General features: G+C 45.2%; 1 pseudogene; it reads left to right on the forward strand.

The window, feature by feature from the left end:
* The first annotated feature begins 6,120 nt into the window (after positions 1-6,120).
* Positions 6,121-8,806, forward strand: LOC110296816 (RNA-binding protein 10 pseudogene; annotated as a pseudogene).
* Positions 8,807-10,607: the final 1,801 nt, after the last annotated feature.

Consider the following 10,607-nt stretch of genomic DNA (forward strand, 5'->3'; position numbering starts at 1 on the left):
CAGAAGTAGCTTCCCGTCTACTATAATCTCTATGATCACAGGCATCTGACCAGGTTTAAAGAATGAGATGCTATCAAACCTTCACAGGACCAAGCACATCTCCTTTCACTAAGGTCAGACAAGGCAGTCCTCTGCTACATATATAGTGGGGGTCTTTAGTTGGTGGCTTAATCCCTAGGAGTTCTGAGGGGTCCAGTTAGTTGATACTGTTGTTCCTTCTATCCCCTTCAGCTCCTTCAGTCCTTCCCCTAACTCTTCCATAGGGGTCCCTGGACTCAGTCCAATGGTTGGCTATAGGTATCTGCATCTGTCTCAGACAGGTGCTGGCAGAGCCTCTCAGAGGACAGCCATGCCAGGCTCCTGACTGCAAGCACTTCTTGGCATCAGTGGCTAAACTGCCAATAGTGGGTCACTATGGCCAAATTAATCTAGGATGCCATCACAAATAGGATTTGGCTCTTTGCCATTTCTCAAAGGTACCTGCTTGTCTCTGCTCTAGAGATCATAATTCCTTTCACTCATTCCCTCTTCCATTCCAAAGGCTCTGCTCTCTCTCTTTTACTTAAAAACAAAATACTTTCAAACAAACCAAGCCATGTAAAACCAGATTTCCTGGGGTGTCCAGACATTGTGGCAAGGGATACCATTGGACCAATGAGTATAATTTTAATATCCAAGGCAATTTCTTGCCATTGGGAAATGAAATGGGAGCCTAGCAGCCTGAGGCCCCATATCAAAAATAAAAGCCATTTCCTTCAGCCATAAAAAACAAGCAAGCAGAAAAACCACTATTATGTATTGCTGATCTCATGCACACTTCTGTAGGCAGTGATGATCTAGACTTGGCCACAGATAAACCTTTTATCCTAATCCCCAAAACTACTAGAGTTTATGATCCTTTGCCATGGGGAGGATCTTGGAAAGGAGTGGATTGACTTTCCAAGAATTCATTGTGCATCCTGGAATTATAAATGGGAATTAAAAGTATGACCTATGTTTTTTAAAAGATTGCTCAAATTCTACTGTTTCCAGGACTACATCAAAGGCAGAGCCACTCCAGTAAAAAGAACAAGATAATTTGGAAGTACGGAAAAACATGTTTTCTGGCATACAGTAGTTAATGATCAGAGGTTAAAATTAAATCACAAGTAAATGGTGTTGAAAAAAGGTTTTGTGGATACAAAAGCTGATGCAACTACTATTTCCAAAAATCTTGGAATTCACAGTTTCAAGGAATTGGAAAGTTATCTCAGGTAAAACAAAGTGTGTGATGGAACAAATGTGTGGGACTAGAGGTTCAAATAAGAAGGTTAAGACCTTGTGTGGCTGACATACCTATAAATTTATAGGGAAGGAATCTTTTACAACAGTGGGGTTCTCAGATTAATATTCCTCCAATCTCAGAGACAACTCATAATGACATTAGGGGTGAAATGGTAGATGCTTCTCAGGAAAGGTACTGATACATGTGTCAAAAACAATCTGCAGCTCTGCCAACTGTCCAGACACAGGACATCTTAGAGATTGAGTTACCAACTTATAAGGGGGGGGTGGGGAGGCACTGCTGAAATACCACCAGCCCTACCCTTAAATCATTTACTGACAAGCCTGTGTGAGTAGAGCAATGGCCATTAACTAAAAAAAAAAAAAAAACACAAGCACTTGAGAAGCAAGTGCTGATATAAGAACAGCTAGAGGCTAAACATACTACCAGCCTATGGAATCCCCATTTTTGTCATAAAAAGAAATCATGAAAGTGGAGAATGTTAACAGATTTAAGAGCAGTGAATAATTTGTAATTTAACCAATGGGTCTATTACAGCCTGGAATTCCTTTACCTTTCTTATTATCTAAGTCATGGTCTATGATAGTAATTGATTTTAAATATCGATTTTTCACAATCCCCTTACATAAGAGGATAGGGAAAGATTTCCTTTTACAATACCTACTTATAATCATTATGGAGCAAAAAAAAGATATCATTTCTGCTTACTGTTGCTGCAGTTTTTTGCAGATGATATGATAATATAGTTAAGTGACACCAAAAATTTTACCAGGGAACCTCTACAGCTGATAAACACCTCCAGCAAAGTGGTTAGATACAAAATTAACTCAAAAAACCAGTAACTCTCCTATATGCAAATTATAAATGAGCTGAAAAAGAAATTAGGGAAACAACACCCTTCACAATAGCCACAAATAAAATAAAATATCTTGGTACATCTCTAACAGAACAAGTAAAAGATCTGTATGACAAGAACTTCACATCATTGAAGAAAGAAATTAAAGATAGTAGAAGATGGAATGATCTCCTATGCTCATGGATTGATATTGTACAATCCTGTATAATAAAACTGGAGGTATCACCATACCTGATTTCAAGCTATATATACTACAGAGCAATAGCAATACAAACCTCATGGTACTGGTATAAATGCAGACATGTTGATTAATGGAATTAAATCAAAGATGCAGAAGTAAATCCACACACCTATGGACACTTGATTTTTAACAAAGAAGCAAAAACTATGCAGTGGGAAAAAGAAAGCATTTTCAACAAATGGAGGTGGTCTACCTGGATGTCTGCATGTTTAAGAATGCAAATAGATCCATAACTATAAAAAAAAAAAAAAAACTCAAGTGATCCAAAAAAACTCAAACTGATCCAAGTGGATCAAAGACCTCAACATAAAACCAGAAACACTAAATCAGATAGAAGAGATAATGAAAAGACCCTTGAATACATTGGTACAGGAGACAATTTACTGAACAGAACACCAACAGCTCAGGCATCAAAATCAACAATTAGTTAATGAAAATGTCATGAAACTGAAAAGCTTCTGTAAGGCAAAGGACACCATTTAAAGGAAAAAAAAACAACAGCTTACAGAATGGGAAAAATTTTTCACCAACTCCACATCTAACAGAGGCTGACATCCAAAATATATAAAGAACTCAAGAAACTAAACATCAACAAACCAAATAACCTAATTAAAAAACAGGATACAGAGCTAAACAGAGAATTCTCAACAGAGGAATCTCTAATGGCTGAGAACCATTTAAAGAAATGTTCAACATCTTTAGTCATCAGGAAAATGCAAATTAAAACAACATCATACTCTCATCAGAATGTCTAAGATCAAAAACTCAAGCAACGAGTCTTCCACTAGCAGTCTTTGGATGAAGAGGGAGAACTCTCAGCTCTGCCTGCACCATGCCTGCCTGGATGCTGCCATGCTCCCACCTTGATGATAATGGACTGAACCTCTGAACCTGTAAGCCAGCCCCAATTAAATGTTGTTTTTTATAAGACTTGCCTTGGTCATGGTGTCTGTTCACAGCAGTAAAACCCTGACTAATACAGAAGTTGGTACCAGGAGTGGGGTATCACTGTGATAGGCCTGACCATGCTTTTATTTGAAAGAATGTGGATTTGGGGACTTTGGATTTGGAAAGCAGTGGAATGCTTTGAATGGGGCTTAATGGGCCATCCTAGAAGGAATATGGAAGACTTTGTTGCTGGGAGTGATTTGAATTGTATTGATCTGGCCCAAGAGATTTCAAAGGAGAAGAATTTCAGAATGTGGCGTGACGACTGTTTTTTGTGGTATTTTGGTGAAGAATGTGGCTACTTTTTGCCCTTGACTGAAAAGTCTGCCTGAGGCTAAGGTGAAGAGACTCAGATTAATTGCATTGTCAAAGAAAGTTTCAAAAAAGCCCAGCAGAGACTTTGTTCTCTGGTTAAGTCTTATGAAGAGAAGTTTGAACAAGCATAGCAAGGTTAGAAAGGAAAAATATAAAATACATGGTTCAAGTATTAAAGGAGTACCAGGGAGTGGAATGGAGCAAAATCTTGTGTTCTAGGAGATAACAGATTAAGGAAGTGGGACCTTGGGGCAAGATCCTACCCAGCTAAATTTAGATCCAGGCATGGTGGTACACACCTTTAATCCCAGGAGACTGGCATGCTGATCTCTGCATTCAAGGCCAATCTACAGAGCAAGATCCAGGATAGCCAAGCTAAGGCAGTGAAGGATTTGGAAAACAGAAAGCCAGTGACAATGTAATAGTACAAGCAGGTCATGTTCTAATTCCTGCCAGCAGCAGAACTCGGCAGCTTCAGCCATGTGGCTCTGGCTCTAGAGTTAAGAATGGAAGGAACTACTGGGACAATTGATGCTGGTTAGCTGGAGCTAAGAAATTAGCAGTGATTATGAAGAGACCAGCATCACTGAGGTGAAATCTTCTGGGAGCACAAAGAAGCTGTGTTTCAGAGATAGCCAAGGTTGTACATTGTGCTGCAGCTGGACTTGGCAATGTGTAAAAATCACCCAGATGGTATTGGTTTTGAAGGCATGAAGGTGTCACAAAGAACAGCTGAGGTTTGGCACTGTGAGAGGTCATGGAAGGCATTGGAGAAGGTATAGCCTCAGCTGTAGTTGATGACCCAGGACTGAAGGGGTCATGCAAAGAATTTGAGGCTTGGCACCATGAAGAGAGCCTATGATAGGCTATTGGTGAAGCCTAGTTGAAGTGGAACACCCCAATGTATTGGAGATGTCAGTACCATGCAATGATCACCAAGAACAGCAACCGTAGCGGAGTGGATCAACCTGAGCTTAGAGTGCTACAGAGGGCAGAGCTGGAGAAGTGATGCCAGCCCTTAGGAGGAGCCCAAAAGATCAAGTGGAATCCCAGACACTGAAGCAAGAAGCTGTAACATTGAAATTGCCTTGGAGACTCAGAGCCATGGGATACATGCTGAGGAAAGCTGCTAACAGGAAGTGGAACCAGCCCAGGAGAAAGCAGTTTGTTGCAGTCAAGAAAGATGAAAAAGGAGTGGAGATCTGAAGACCGCTTTGACATCAGCCATGGAGATGCAGAGTTTGGGGTTTGCCCAGCTGATTTCCTGTCTTGCTTTGGAGATTACAGTTAAGTGATTGGATGGATCTCAGAAGAGACTTTGTACTTTGGACTTTTAACGTTGTTGAGACTGCTATAGACTATGAGGACTTTGAAAGTTGGACTAAATGTATTTGCATTATGCTATGTTTAAGTATGGCCCCCATAGACGCATGTTTTTTAACAAGTCTATGAGGGCCAGGGAGTGGAATGTGATGGTTTGTATATTCTCGGACCAGGGAGTGGCACCATCTGGAGGTGTGGCCTTGATGGAATAGGTGTGACCTGGTTGAAATAGGTGTGTCACTGTGGGTGTGGGCTTAAAACTCTCACCCCAGTTGCTTGGATGTCAGTCTTCCACTAGCAGTCTTTGGATGAAGAGGGAGAACTCTCATCTCTGCCTGCGCCATGCCTGCCTGGATGCTTCCATGCTCCCACCTTGATGATAATGGACTGAACCTCTGAACCTGTAAGCTAGCCCCAATTAAATGTTGTTTTTTATAAGACTTGCCTTGGTCATGGTGTCTGTTCACAGCAGTTAAACCCTGACTAATACAAAAGGTATAAGTAAGATCCCCGGCCTAAGTTTGTTTACGAGTACGGCAAGGTGCGGACTCTATTTTACCTCCCACGCCGTGTCGCTACCGAATCAACATTATCATTTCTGTTAGTCTGGGAGAGATTTGTTTTTGAGAGGTCTGTTCATTTTCTTCATAAGAAGAAAGCGGTGACATCTAGATGGCCCTGTAGGGAAAGAGGTGGAGCTTCCACTTGTCTTTCAACTTCAAAGGACAGCAAGCTTCTAAAGAGCGGGGTAGCCAATAGCTACTCTTTTTTCTGGACTCCTGGGACATTCTCACAGGGAATGGGGAGGTAGCATATGCTTGCCAATCAGAGAATGCCAGGGCCAGCCAATGGTGACCGGCAACCAATCGTCAAGGCCGGCCAGAGCGCACTCTCTTAGTAGGTGGGTGGTAGTCGGAGCGCCAGCTCTCTTCTCGTCGTCATTTTGTGTTGGTGTCTGTGGCCTACTGGGAGGAGGTGGCACTGAGTTTCCTTGGGAGAGAAACGGGTCGGTCGCGTCTCCCCTCCCCCTTTCCTCTTTTTTGCTCCCAGTCTTGGACTTGGTAGGTGCATGCATTGGCTCCCATTTGAACTAACTGTTCTGAAGGAGGTGGTGGCGGGCGGAGATGATGCCTGGGAGCCCTCCCTTGACAGCCCAGGCCGAGAAGAATCTCTGCAGGAGGTATCACCCAGACAGATCATGCTGGCAGCAACAGGGGTGGCTGAGAAGTGAAAGGAGCCAGCTACTGAGGAGGGGCCCCAGCAGCTCCTTAAACTCCTATCAGGACATGGAGTATGAAAGACGAGGTAGTCGTGGTGACAGGACTGGCCGCTATGGAGCCACTGATCGTTCACAGGATGATAGTGGAGAGAACCGCAGCCGGGACCATGATTATAGAGACATGTACTACCGTTCATACCCACGAGTGTATGGCAGTCAGGAGGGCAAGCATGAGTATGACGACTCATCTGAAGAGCAAAGTGCAGAGATCCGTGGACAGCTGCAGTCCCATGGTGTCCAAGCACGGGAGGTCCGGCTGATGCGGAACAAATCCTCAGGTCAGAGCCAGGGCTTCGCCTTCGTCGAGTTTAGTCACTTGCAGGACGCTACACGATGGATGGAAGCCAGTCAGCACACCCTCAACATCATGGGCCAGAAGGTATCCATGCATTACAGCGGCCCCAAGCCCAAGATCAATGAGGACTGGCTGTGTAATAAGTGTGGTGTCCAGAACTTCAAGCGCCGAGAGAAGTGCTTCAAATGTGGTGTGCCCAAATCAGAGGCAGAGCAGAAGCTGCCCCTTGGCACTCGCCTGGATCAACAGACACTGCCACTGAGTGGGCGGGAGCTAAGCCAGGGCTTACTCCCACTGCCGCAGCCCTACCAGGCCAAGGGAGTGCTAACCTCACAAGCCCTGTCACAGTGCTCAGAGCCAAGCTCCGAGAACGCCAATGACACCATTATTTTACGAAACCTGAACCCACACAGCACTATGGACTCCATCCTCGGGGCCCTAGCACCCTATGCGGTGCTGCCCTCTTCCAATGTGCGTGTTATCAAGGACAAACAGACTGAGCTGAACCGAGGCTTCGCCTTCATCCAGCTCTCCACCATCGTGGAAGCAGTCCAGCTGCTACAGATCCTGCAGGCCCTGCACCCTCCGCTCACCATCGATGGCAAGACCATCAACGTGGAGTTTGCCAAGGGTTCTAAGAGGGATATGGCCTCCAATGAAGGCAGTCGCATCAATGCTGCCTCTGTGGCCAGTACTGCCATTGCTGCAGCCCAGTGGGCAATCTCACAGGCCTCCCAGGGTGGAAAGAGTGCCTGGGCTGCCCCCGAGGAACCACCAGTTGACTACAGCTACTACCAACAGAATGAGGGCTATGGCAGCAGCCAGGGAACAGATTCCCTCTATGCCCGTGGCTACCTTAAGAACAGCAAGGGCCCTGGCATGGCTGGGACCAAAGGGGACCCAGCTGGAGCAGGTCCTGAGGCCTCCCTTGAGGCTGGAGCAGACTCTGTGTCACTGCAGGCTTTCTCTCGAGTCCAGCCTGGTGCTGCCCCTGGGCTCTATCAGCAATCAGCTGAGGGAAGCAGTGGCCAGAGCATTGCTACCAACAGACAGTCATATACCATCATATCACCTGCTGTGCTCAAGTCTGAGCTCCAGAACCCTACTCATCCCAGCTCTGCCTTACCACGGGCTACCAGTCCCACTGCCCTAGAGTCCTACAGCCAGTACCCTGTGTCTCTACTTACCAATATGATGAGACATCTGGCTACTACTATGACCCCCAGACTGGTCTATACTATGATCCCAATTCCCAGTATTACTACAATGCTCAGAGTCAGCAGTACCTATACTGGGATAGGGAGCGGCGGACCTACTTACCTGCCTTGGAGCAGTCTGCTGATAGACATAAAGACACAGGGGCATCATCAAAGGAGGGAAAAGAGAAGAAAGAGAAGCATAAGACAAAGACAGCCCAACAGATTGCCAAGGACATGGAGCGGTGGGCACGCAGTCTCAATAAGCAAAAAGAAAACTTCAAAAACAGCTTCCAGCCTATTAGTGCTCTACGAGATGATGAAAGGCGGGAATCGGCCACTGCAGTTGCAGGCTATGCCATCCTTGAGAAGAAGGGAGCGCTAGCTGAAAGACAGCACACCAGCATGGATCTCCCAAAGCTGGCCAGTGATGACCGCCCAAGCCCACCTCGAGGGCTGGTGGCAGCCTATAGTGGGGAGAGTGACAGTGAGGAGGAACAGGAGCGAGGAGGTCCTGAACGGGAAGAAAAGCTCACAGACTGGCACAAGCTAGCCTGTCTGCTCTGCCGCCGCCAGTTTCCCAGCAAGGAGGCACTTGTCCGGCACCAGCAGCTCTCTGGGTTCCACAAGCAAAACCTTGAGATTCATCTGCGAGCCCACTTGTCAGAAAACAAATTGGAAGCACTAGAGGAAAATGACATGGAGCAAATGAAGTATAGAGACCGTGCAGCTGAACTCAGGGAGAAGTATGGTATCCCTGAGCCACCAGAGCCCAAACGGAGGAAGTATGGTGGCATATCTACAACCTCTGTGGACTTTGAACGACCCACTCGGGATGGATTAGGCAGTGACAACATTGGCAGTCGAATGCTCCAGGCCATGGGCTGGAAAGAAGGCAGTGGTCTGGGCCGCAAGAAACAGGGCATTGTGACACCCATTGAGGCCCAAACACGAGTTTGAGGTTCTGGCCTGGGTGCCAGGGGCAGTTCCTATGGGATCACCTCAACAGAATCCTATAAGGAGACACTGCACAAGACAATGGTGACCCACTTCAATGAGGCCCAATGAACAACTTTGAAAGCAGTTTCTACAGACGTGGGGTATTCATCCAGGGACAGAGAAAATGAAGTGTGGAATGGTCTAAGGAAGACTATTCTATCTACCAGCCTGCTCCCCAACCAGGAAGCCAAATTAGACTTGGAGTTGGTGACTTTTGCTGGGAAATTGGGCTCAATCATGTCCCTTTTGTAATAAAATCTAAAAAGCCTGCAAAAAAAAAAAAAAAAGGTATAAGTACTACTAAGAATGAGTAAAATAAAAGAGAAAGAAAAAGAGGGAGCAAAGTTAAACGTTGTAAAAAGAAGAAACAAGCTAGAGAGATGGCTCAGTGGTTAGGAGCATGGCTGCTCTCCCAAAGGACCCAAGTTCAAATCTCAGCACTCACATGGCAGCTAACAACTGTTTCTTACCCCAAGATCTGACACCCCCTTTACACAGACATGCATGTAGGCAAAACACCAATGCACATAAAAAAATTAATAATAATATGAGAAAAAAACTCAAGCAACAGCTCATTCTGTTGAGCATGTGGAGCAAGAAGAACATTCCCTCATTGCTGGTAGCAATATAAATATGTACAACCACTTTAGAAATCAATTTGGCAGTTTCTCAAAAAATTGGGAATAGATCTACCTTAAGACCCAGCTACAGCACTCCTGAGCTTATAGCCAGAAGAAACTCCACCATACCATAAGGACACTGGCTCCACTATGTTCACAGCAGCTTTGTTCTTAATAGCCAGAAACTGAAAACAACCTAGATATTCCTCAACTGAAGAATGATAAAGAAAATGTGGTACATCTACACAATGGAGTATGACTAAAACAATGACATCATGAAATCACCGAAAAATGGGTAGAACTAGAAAATATCCTGAGTGAGGTAACCCAGACCCAGAAAGACAAACATGATGTGTACTCACTTATTTTTTTAATTTAATTCAAAATAATTTTTACTTATCCACTTTACATCCTGCTCACTGCCCCCTTCCCAGTCACTCTCTTCACAACCCTTCCACACACCCCCTTCTCCTCTGAGCAAGTGGAGGCCCCCCACCCACCTTGGCACTTCATGTCTTCCTAAGGCTGGGAGCCTCTTCTTTCATTAAGGTCAGACAAGGCACCCAGCTAGCAAAACATCCCACTTATAAGCAAGCTCTTTTGGGATAGCCCCTGTTCTAGTTGTTTGGGACCCACATGAAGGCCAAGCTGCACATCTGCTACATATGAGTGGAGAGGCCAATGTCCAGCCCATGTTCTTTGGTTGATGGTTCAGACTCTGAGAACCCCAAGGGTCCAGGCTAGTTGACTCTGTTGGTCTTCCTGTGGAGTTCTTATCCCCTTAGAGGCCTGCAATCCTTCCTCCTGTTCTTCCATAAGAGTCCCCAAGCTCCATCCACTGTACAACCTACCCACAAAACTTTCAACCCAAAATTTATCCTGTCTACAAGAAATACAGGCATGGGAGATGGAGCAGAGACCACAGGAATTGACAACCAATAACCAACCCAACTGGAGACCTATCCCATTGGCAAGCACCAATCCCTAACAGTATTAAAATACTCTGTTATTCTTGCAGACAGGAACAGAGGCTCCACCCAGCAGCTGACTCAGACAGATACTCACTTATAAGGGAATATTACTCACAAAGTACAGGATAACCATGCTACAAACAACAGACCCAAAAAAGCTAAGGAACAAAGAAGGCCCAAGGGACGATTCTTGGATCTCACTGAGAAGGGGAAATAGATTAGACATTAGAGGCTGGATGGAAGAGGAGTATAGGGGGTGATGGGAACAGGAAGGATGAG

This window comes from Mus caroli, unplaced genomic scaffold (genome assembly GCF_978045245.1).
Source record: "Mus caroli unplaced genomic scaffold, Mus_caroli_1 scaffold_7, whole genome shotgun sequence".
In the NCBI taxonomy this organism is placed as follows: domain Eukaryota; kingdom Metazoa; phylum Chordata; class Mammalia; order Rodentia; family Muridae; genus Mus; species Mus caroli.